The sequence below is a fragment of the Tenrec ecaudatus genome, chromosome 17, assembly GCF_050624435.1.
Source record: "Tenrec ecaudatus isolate mTenEca1 chromosome 17, mTenEca1.hap1, whole genome shotgun sequence".
Lineage (NCBI taxonomy): Eukaryota > Metazoa > Chordata > Mammalia > Afrosoricida > Tenrecidae > Tenrec > Tenrec ecaudatus.
The window spans coordinates 71,371,561-71,381,152 of NC_134546.1; positions in this window are offsets into that span (position 1 = coordinate 71,371,561).

A 9,592-nucleotide genomic window follows, 5' to 3' on the forward strand; every position below is an offset into this window, starting at 1 on the left:
GTTTAACATGTGAAAAACCATCAATATTATATATCACATCAAGAAAAACAAGGTAAAAAAGCCATATAATATCCATAGATGCAGAAAAAGCATTTGACAACATCTACCACCCATTCCTAATTAAGACACTCACAAAGATAGGAATGGAAGATAAATTCCTCAAGCTGATACAAGCTGTCTAAGAAAAGCTAACAGCTAATATCATAGTTAATGGAGAAAAGACAAAAACAATCCCACTGAAAAATGGTACAAGACTAGGATGTTCCTTGTCCCCACTTCTATTCAATATCGTACTGGAGGTTCTAGCTAACAACATAAGACAGCAGAAGGGATCCAAATGTGAGAAGAGGAGGTGAAACTACCGCTATTTACAAATGACATGATCCGGTATTGAAAACCCCAAAAGTCCCACAATGGGAGTATTTACAGCAATAGAAGAATATGGAAAAGTGGCAGGATACAAGATCAACAAAGAGAAGTCGGTAGGATTGCTATACACACCAGACAGGGCCATGGAAGAGGAAATCAGGAAGGCAGTACCCTTCACAATAGCCAAGAACAAACTGAAATACCCAGGACTATATGTAACAAAATATCCTAAAGAACTATACAAGGAAAATTACAAAATCCCACTATAGGAAACCTAAAGCGAACTCCACAAATAGAAGAACATCCCAAGCTCATGGATTGGAAGGCTCAACATAGTAAAGAAACAATCTTACCCAAGGCACTTTAAAAGCTCAATACTATTTTGATTCAAATACCAACAACCTACTTCAATGAATTGGAAAAACCAATCACTATGTTCATATGGAAAGGGAAGAAGCCCAGAATTAGTAGAGAACTCCTCAAGAAGGACAAAGTTAGAGGACTCACCTTACCTGATTTTAATATGTATTACATAGCTACAGTGGTCAAAACAGCATGGAACTAGTACAATGGCAGCTACTCAGAGCAGTCGAAAAGAATAAAAAGCCCAGGAATAAAACCATCAGCATATATAAAATTGATCTTCGACAAGGGTCCCAAAACCAGCAAGTGGGAAGTGTATGCCTTTTTAACAAGTGATGCTGGAAAAAATAGATATCCACATGTAGAAAAATGAAACAAGACGTTTACCTCACCTCCTGCACAAGACTAAACTCAAGGTAGATCACGGACCTAGAAGAAAAACACCAAACCATCAGGACCATCAAAGAAGGAATCGGGGGAAACCTAAGATCATTGGCCTTGGGAATGCATAGACTCACTGAAATAGAGAAGGGCACACACACAGGTGAACTGGAAATTGACAAATGGGATTTAATAAAAATAAAACCCTGTGTGCCTCAAAAGACTTCACCAAGAGGGTGACAAAACAACCCACAGACTGGGAGAGGAATTTAGTAAAGACTTATAGGACAAAGGGCGCATTACTAAAATCTACAACACCTTCATGACCTGAAAAAAGAGGAAAACAGTTAACCCCCTATGGAAGTGGGCAAAATAACTGAAAAGAACTTTCACTAGGGAAGAGATCCAAAAGGGCCAAAAAGCATATGAGAGTGTTCCCATTCATTAGCCGTAAGAGAAATGCAAATTAAAACCATGAGATAGCACCTGACACTCCCAAGCCTAGCCGAAATCAGAGAGCAACAAGTGTTGGAGGGGTTGTGGTGAAGCAGGAACCCTCTTCCATTGCTGGTGGTCATGTAGATATGTACAGCCACTGTGGCAAGCAATCTGGAGATACTTAAAGAAAATGGAAATTGATCAACTTTATGACCCAGTCATCCCTCTACTGGGCATATACCCAGAGGAGGTAACAAAGAAAACACGACCAGTCATCTGCACTCCAATGTTTACTGAGGCACAATTCACAATTTCAAAGACATAGAAACAGCCTAAGTTTCCATTGATAGACCAGGGGATTAGTAAGCTCTGGCACAAACTATGGAGTATGATACAGCACTGAAAAGCACAAACAATCACATGAAACACAGCGTTTCATGGGATTGGAAGGAATCATGTTAAGTGAGGTAAGTCAATCTCAAAAAGACAGGTATGAGGCCCCTGAGGTAAGTACAATCAGCACTGCAGGAATAGAATAGACACTTATCTCTCAATACATGGGTGGGATTATAGGTAGTTGGGAGATCAGACAAAACCCAGGAAGGTACATGTGAGTCCAACATAAATAAGGGGAAAGGAGGCAGGAGAATGTGGGTGGGGAGAAAGTGAGATGATGACAGGGGCAGAACAGGGCACTAACCCACCCGAGGGGAGAGTATTGGTTGTGTCCCCACAGAATCGTAATGTGCATACAGAACCCAAGATGATGCGCCAAACCAGGGGGGCAATTAACAGGTGGGGGAATCCATAAAAAGACTGTTCTATAGGGTTAGCCCCAACCAGAACCAGCCTGACCCCCCACCATGGAAGGGTGTGCCACAGAGAATGACTAGACATTTTGATGGGGGAAATAAACTGCCCTGCCATGCTCAGAAGGAAGCAGAAGCAAATGAAGGGGGAGGAAGGGAGTGGAGCGCAACCTGAACCACCAAGCCCTGAGGATAATAGCCCTGCTCAGAGGAGCCATTGCACAGAGAGGACTTTATGACCTGCTCCATCATGAAACATGACACCCGCGCGGACCCATAGCCCTACATGGGACAACACTGAAGACACAGGGTAGGATTTGTGCTTGAGCTGACCCCACCAAAGCAAAACACTAAGGGCGTACAGAGCAAACTTATCCCAAGGGGATATAAAAAAAAATAGACTTTGAGGCCAGGGCGTGGCACCCCATCAGACCTGAAAGGAAAACACTCCGAAAGGTCAACAGACCTTAGACCATTTACAGACTTTCCTTTTTTTAATGGTTTTTGATTCTTTGTGTCATTGGGTTTTTTTGTTACTGCTGTTGTTCTGTATTGCTTTGTTTGACTGTCTTGTTTTTATGTGCATATCATCTCTGCAGGTCTATCAAGATAAGATAGGCTGGATAAACAATGTGGAAAAACAGGACTGATGGTTCTGGGAGGACATGGGAGATGGTAAAGTGGGGGAAAGGAAGTGGTGTTAACCAACCCAGGGACAAGGGAATGGGTGATTCAAAATCAGTGGCAAGGATGCTGTAGGAAGCCTGGGAGGGTGCGATCAAGGGCAATGGAACGAGAGGAATTACTGAAACCAAAATGAAGGCTGAGCATGATAGTGGGACAAGAGCAAAGCAAAAAGAAACAGAGGAAAGAACAAGGAGGCAAAGGGCATTTATAGAGACCTAAACACAGGCATGTATATATGTCAATATATTTATATATGATGATGGAGAAAGAGATCCATGTGCATATATTTATAATTTTAATATTAAGGTAGCAGATGGGCATTGGGCCTCCACTCAAGTATTCCCTCAACATTAAAACATTGTGTTCTATTACTGTGATTCTCATTTGCACGACACACGTGCGGAAGACAAATGTGTGCACAAGCAAGTGTAGTGAAGAAAGCTGATGGTGCCCAGCTATCAAAAGATACAGCATCTGGGGTCTTAGAGGCTTGAAGGTAAACAAGTGACCATCTAGCCCAGAAGCAACAAAGCCTACATGGAAGAAGCACACCAGCCTGTGTGATCAAGTGGTGTTTAAGGGATCAGATATCAAGCACCAAAGAACAAAAAAAATCCTATCATTGTGAATGAGGGGGAGTGTGGACCCAAGGTCCATCTGTAGGCAACTGTACATTCCTTTGCCGAGGGGTCACGGGGAGGAGATAAGCCATTAGAGTAGAGTGTAGCATCAAAGAAACACACAACTTTCTTCTAATTCTTAAATGTTTCCTTCTCCCCCACCACCACCCCCCACCCCAACCCCTAAGCACTATCATGATCCCAGTTCTAACTTACAAACCTGGCTAGACCAGAGGATGTACACTGATGCAGATAGGAACTGGGAACACAGGGTATCCAGGACAGATGAACCCTTCAGGACCAGTGCTGAGTGTGGTGATACTGGAGGGTGGAGGGAAGGTGGGATACAAAGGGGGAACCGATTACAAGGATATGCAAATAACCTCCTCTCTGGGGGGGTGGACAACAGAAAAGTGGGTCAAAGGAGACATCGGGCATTGTAGGATATAATAAAATATTAATAACTTATAAATTACCCAGGGTTCATGAGGGAGGGGGAGTGGGGAAGAAGGGGTGTTTGAGGCTCTCATACCAAGGGCTTAAATAGAAAGCAAATGTTTTGAGAATGAATGAGGGCAGCAAATGTACAAATATATTTGACACAATAGATGTGTATATGGACTATGATGAGTTGTACAAGTCCCCAATTGTTTTTTTTTAACCAATGACACATCGGACAAAGGGCTAATTGCAAAAATATACAGAACTCTGTATTCCCTGTGTGTTTCCAGTTCCCATCTGTACCATTATACATCCTCCGGTCCATCCGGACTTGCAAGGTAGAACTGGGATCATGATAGTTGGATGTATGAGTGGATTGTGTTACGTGTTGTATGAGCCCCAATAGAATGATTTTAAAAAATTAAATTTTAAAAAATATCCTTTAAAAACATATCTATACAGAACTCTATAACATCTCAACAAGAAAATAACAAGAGACCCAATGAAAAAAATGGGAAAAATGTATGAACGGACAATTCACCAAAAATGAAGTACCTGTGAATAACAAACAAAAAATGTTCGCAATCACTAGCCTTTAGGAAGATGCAAATTCAAACCACAATGATTTCGCACTTAACCCCTACAATGCCAGCCCAAACCAAAGAAGGAAATCAAATGGTGGAGAGGATCTGGAGGGATTGGGATTCATATATACTACTGGTGGACTTATAAATACATACAGCCACTGTGGAACACAATGAGGCACTACAAACAATCAGAACTTGAAATCCCATATGATCCAGCAATTAGTTATCATGGAATTCATAGAGAGAAATATATTTTAAAAAAAACAACAACAAAGTAAAATAGATAAAGCCCAATCCAAAAGAGGAATATTAAAAACTACAATAGATTTTAAATGGGTCAAAAAGGAACTCAAAGGATAAAGGGTTATATTTTAACTTAACTGCATCTGCGATTATCCACCTTCCAAAGAATTCTGCGTGAGAGCGAGAACATTCACATTCCTGCTCTATGGTCACAGTATTTCTCCAGTTAACGTAGTTAACATGGGTCAAGAGAGAGAGCAAATGTAAAATCAGATATTGGTCTTGATATCAATGTACGTAAGCATACAGGATGTCTACCAGGCTTTCCTAGTCTCTGTATTCATGATTTCCTGCAGGATATACATCTGCAGTCATACAATGTGGCAGACATTTTGTTCAACCCTTCTGTCCAATTAGTGCATCAGAGTTTATCTTATGGACTTTGAGGAACATCAAAGAAAATGTAATTGGATGCTGGAGGCACTTCCAGTCACTAAATGCATATACATTGCCACATTCCCTGTATTCATATGGTTTCTCTGCTTTACAAATCCTCTTTTGTCACATGAATCCTTTCGAGACAAAGGCCAATCAGAACTACATCGGTTAAAATCCTAATGCAGTTTACTGATACATTGAGAGAAACCAAAAGAGAGTATATGCAAAGTAACTACATGGCCAGATCTCTCCTTCTGCAAGAGATCACAGGTATGTGATGTCATATGGCTCCCTGTGGAGTTTCCCATCTTAACTGAACTTAACACTTTTCAATTTTGTGTCTTTATATAAGGAAAACTTAGAAACACAGGTAAAAGTTTGCTATCCACATTCATTACAGCTACATGGTAACTATCCTACATGAAAAAGTTGATGAGACATGAGCTCTTCGTTTAAAAAAAAAACAAAAAAACTTTTTTATGATTTAAAACTTTACAGAGTAAATTGGTTTTCCATTCAATAATTCATACATTGATTGTATTCCCAAGATATACCAGCCTTCTTCCCACTTCCACCCTCCTTATGTTTTTATACTCTTCATCCTTCTTTCCTGTTCCTTCTTGCTTTTAAGAGTTTGATCCCTAAGCAAATGCTGTCCATTTGGCTGTGCAGAGTTGATTATTCTCGGGAGTGTATGTTATTCTCAGATGTTATCTTTCCCCTCCAAGCCAGTATATTGTTTGGCTGAAAGCTGAAGCAGAGGAGTGAGTACAGGTCCCAGAGTGAAGAGTCACTAAAGCCCATAATTTGTGGATTCCAAGTCTCCATCAGACCAGTAAGCCTGAACTATTTTATGATTTTGTGTTTTGTTCCACTTTCGTCTACCACTCGACTTAGAACCCCTTTGTGATCCATCTAGTTTTTCTGGTCTCAGGGTTGTGGAGGATGAGAGTCGCTGTGGTCAATTCATCCTCTGGACTAATTGTTCCCATACATCTTCTATTTTCTTTATTCTTCTTTTACTGTACTTCTGTGCTGTCTCTGGTGGGTGGGGGTGGGTAACAAAGAGCATGCAGGTGGTGCACGCAAAAATGTCATCTGTGTGGATACTCTACTAGTTGGTACATCTCTGATCCAGAAACACCAGGTTCAGCTCTTTGAAAGAGAAGAACAATGAGATACCCATGCACCCTGTGGATGTCTGGAAGGCCCTCTCTTTGAAACAGTGAGCCATATCAGTAGAGAGACAGCAATGCTGAACATGGGTCTCGATATGCTAAGTCACAATCGTCTGTTCCCATGCTTGGCCCAGGCCAAAGTCTACCACCTAACCTCTTCCTTTGTTTTGAAAGCTTTGTCACACTAACTCCAATGAAAGGTTTTCTTGTGAATTTTCTCATGTTTAACAAGATCTAACTTCCACATATAAGAGTTCCCACAAATAATTCATGGAAAGGGCTTCTTTCCTTGGTGAAATCTCTGATGTACCTACTAAGGCATCACATTCACCACATGAAAGGTTTATCTCTGGTTTGAATTCATAGATGAGTTTTGAGATGTGCTTTTTGAATGAAGCCTTTGCCACATTCACTACATACATGGGATTTCTCTCTCTCCAGGATGAGTTTGCTGATGAACAATGGGCTTATTCTTCCTAAGAAAGTCTTTTCCACATTCACCACATACATGGGTTTTGGTTCCTGTGTGAATTCATAGATGAGTTTTGAGATCTCCTTTCTGAATGAAGCTTTTGCCACATTCACTATGTAAATGGGGTTTCTCTCCAGTATGAATTCCCTGATGAACACTGAGGCCCTTCTTCCTGATAAAGCCTTTTCCACATTCACCACATACATGGGGTTTCTCTCCAGTATGAGTTTGTAGATGAGCTTTGAGATTTGCTTTCTGAGTGAAGCCTTTTCCACATTCACTACATACATGAGGTTTCTCTCCAGTATGAATTAACTGATGAACAGTGAGAGCAGCCTTCCTGAGAAAGGCTTTTCCACATTCACCACATAGATGAGGTCTCTTTCCAGTATGAGTTCGCCGATGATCAGCGAGGTTCTTCTTCCCAATAAAAGCTTTTCCACATTCACCACATACATGGGGTTTCTCTCCAGTATGAGTTCGCTGATGATCACTGAGATTATTCTTCCAGATAAAAGCTTTTCCACATTCACCACATACATGGGGTTTTTCTCCTGTGTGAAATGCCTGATGTCCTAGAAGGGATTTTTTCCAGCTGAAAGCTTTACCACACTCACGACATACATAGGGTTTTTCTCCTGTATGAGTTCGTAGATGCATTTTGAGATGGTTTTTCTGAATGAAGCCTTTGCCACATTCACCACATACATGGGGTTTCTCCCCAGTATGAGTTCGCTGATGAGCAGTGAGAAGACTCTTCCTGGTGAAGCCTTTCCCACATTCATTGCACACACAGAGAGTCTGTGCCGCATGAGTTTTCTGATGTTTCTTGAGGTATGGTTTACTGTGATAACATTTGCCACATTCTAAGCATTTATATAGCTTTTGCAGTTCGTGAGCTTTTTGATAATGTTCATTAAGTTTGAACATTTTATTGAATTTTTGCCCACAATATCTGCATCTGTAGGTCTTATCTAGTGTATCAATGACCTGGTGCTCAGACAGCAAAGACTCTTCAATGAAGGCCGTCCCACGTTTATCACCTGGGTGTGGTTTGTCAATTTCATATGATTCCTGATGCTGAATCCACTGGGACTTCATGAGCCTGGATTGTTCACACTCAGGGAATCTCATTTCACTATAAAATTGCTCCCGTTCAACATGGCGAAAAGTTTTCTCATCTCCATTGAGCACAGCTGACTTCTGTACTTTGTTGCTCCTGTTCTGATTTAATTCCAGAATGATTAAATCTGATTTTACAATTTCTTCATGTAAGCCAAACATCTCATAATTTTCCTTGAGAGGAAAATTAGTTTTGTGCTGAGAAACCATACTTTCCAATGTATTACATTTATAGCACCGTTCCTTTCTGTTCATATTTCTTTCATGTTGCAAGTATTCGAGCATATGATCACCATTTTTCTGGAGTTCTATAAAAGAAGAGAACAATGAATCTTTCCATCATCTTGATTTATAATTGACCTCTTAAAATAAGCATTGATACAAGGTAAATCTTTAGTGACAACCATCTTATATGAATGTAAATAAAACACTATGCTTAAAGTTTATTGTCCACTGGAAGAAATACAATCATGTAAGCAATCCAAATGATAAAAAAAGTTATTATAGAAGCAAGGTTGGATATGAAATTAATGAATGAACACAGATTTGGTATTTGTTTAAATAAGGCCATGAAAATATACAACAAATGTAATACAAACAAGACATTGAGACCAATAGGCCAAAGTAGTGGTAAGGCTTGCTAATTTCAGTTGGTAGATGACAGATGTATTCATTCCATCAATCTTTACTGAGAGACAACTAAGTACTAGATAAAGCTGGGAATGTGAAAAATGCAGAATTTTCTACTTGGGAGAAAACCATTTTTACAGGTATATATGAAAGGTACTATGGCACAGCTACATATTGTTTATGTTTATGGAGCCTGTATTCTAGCTCACAGCACTCATCTTATAGTGCTGTCCTGTGGTGCAGGTTGCTGTGATGCCAGAAGCACTGCCACCCAGTATTTCAAATACAAGCAGGACCATCCATGGTCCACAGGTCTTAGTGGATTCTCCAGAAATAGGGACTGGGAGGAAGACCTGATGATCAACTTCTGGAACATGAACCCCTCAGGTTTAATGGCAATGAAATAACACTGAACAAGTACTAAATCTTCAAAGTACAATCAACAGTAATGATGTAGATGGAGGAGAGCTTTGGGGACCTTAAGTGGTTAACAGGTCATGACTGAAAATGAGAAAAAAATCGCTGCATATATCCTCTAATAATTGGAAGACTGGATATATGAAGTATTATCAAGAACAATTGCAAGTTGTCAAAACAAAATGGAATGTTTAAATATTGATGGTATATGGCTTATTAAACTTTAATAGACTGGTACTGGCTATTTTTAATTAGATAATCAAGTGGTTTATAAGGCTGATATTGACAAATCCAAAATACTGGTGTCATATTCATCATCAAAAAGTACATAGCAAGATCTTCTCTGAAGTATAGTTCTGTCAGTGGTAGGTTACTATTCACATGCATGCAGGTAAGA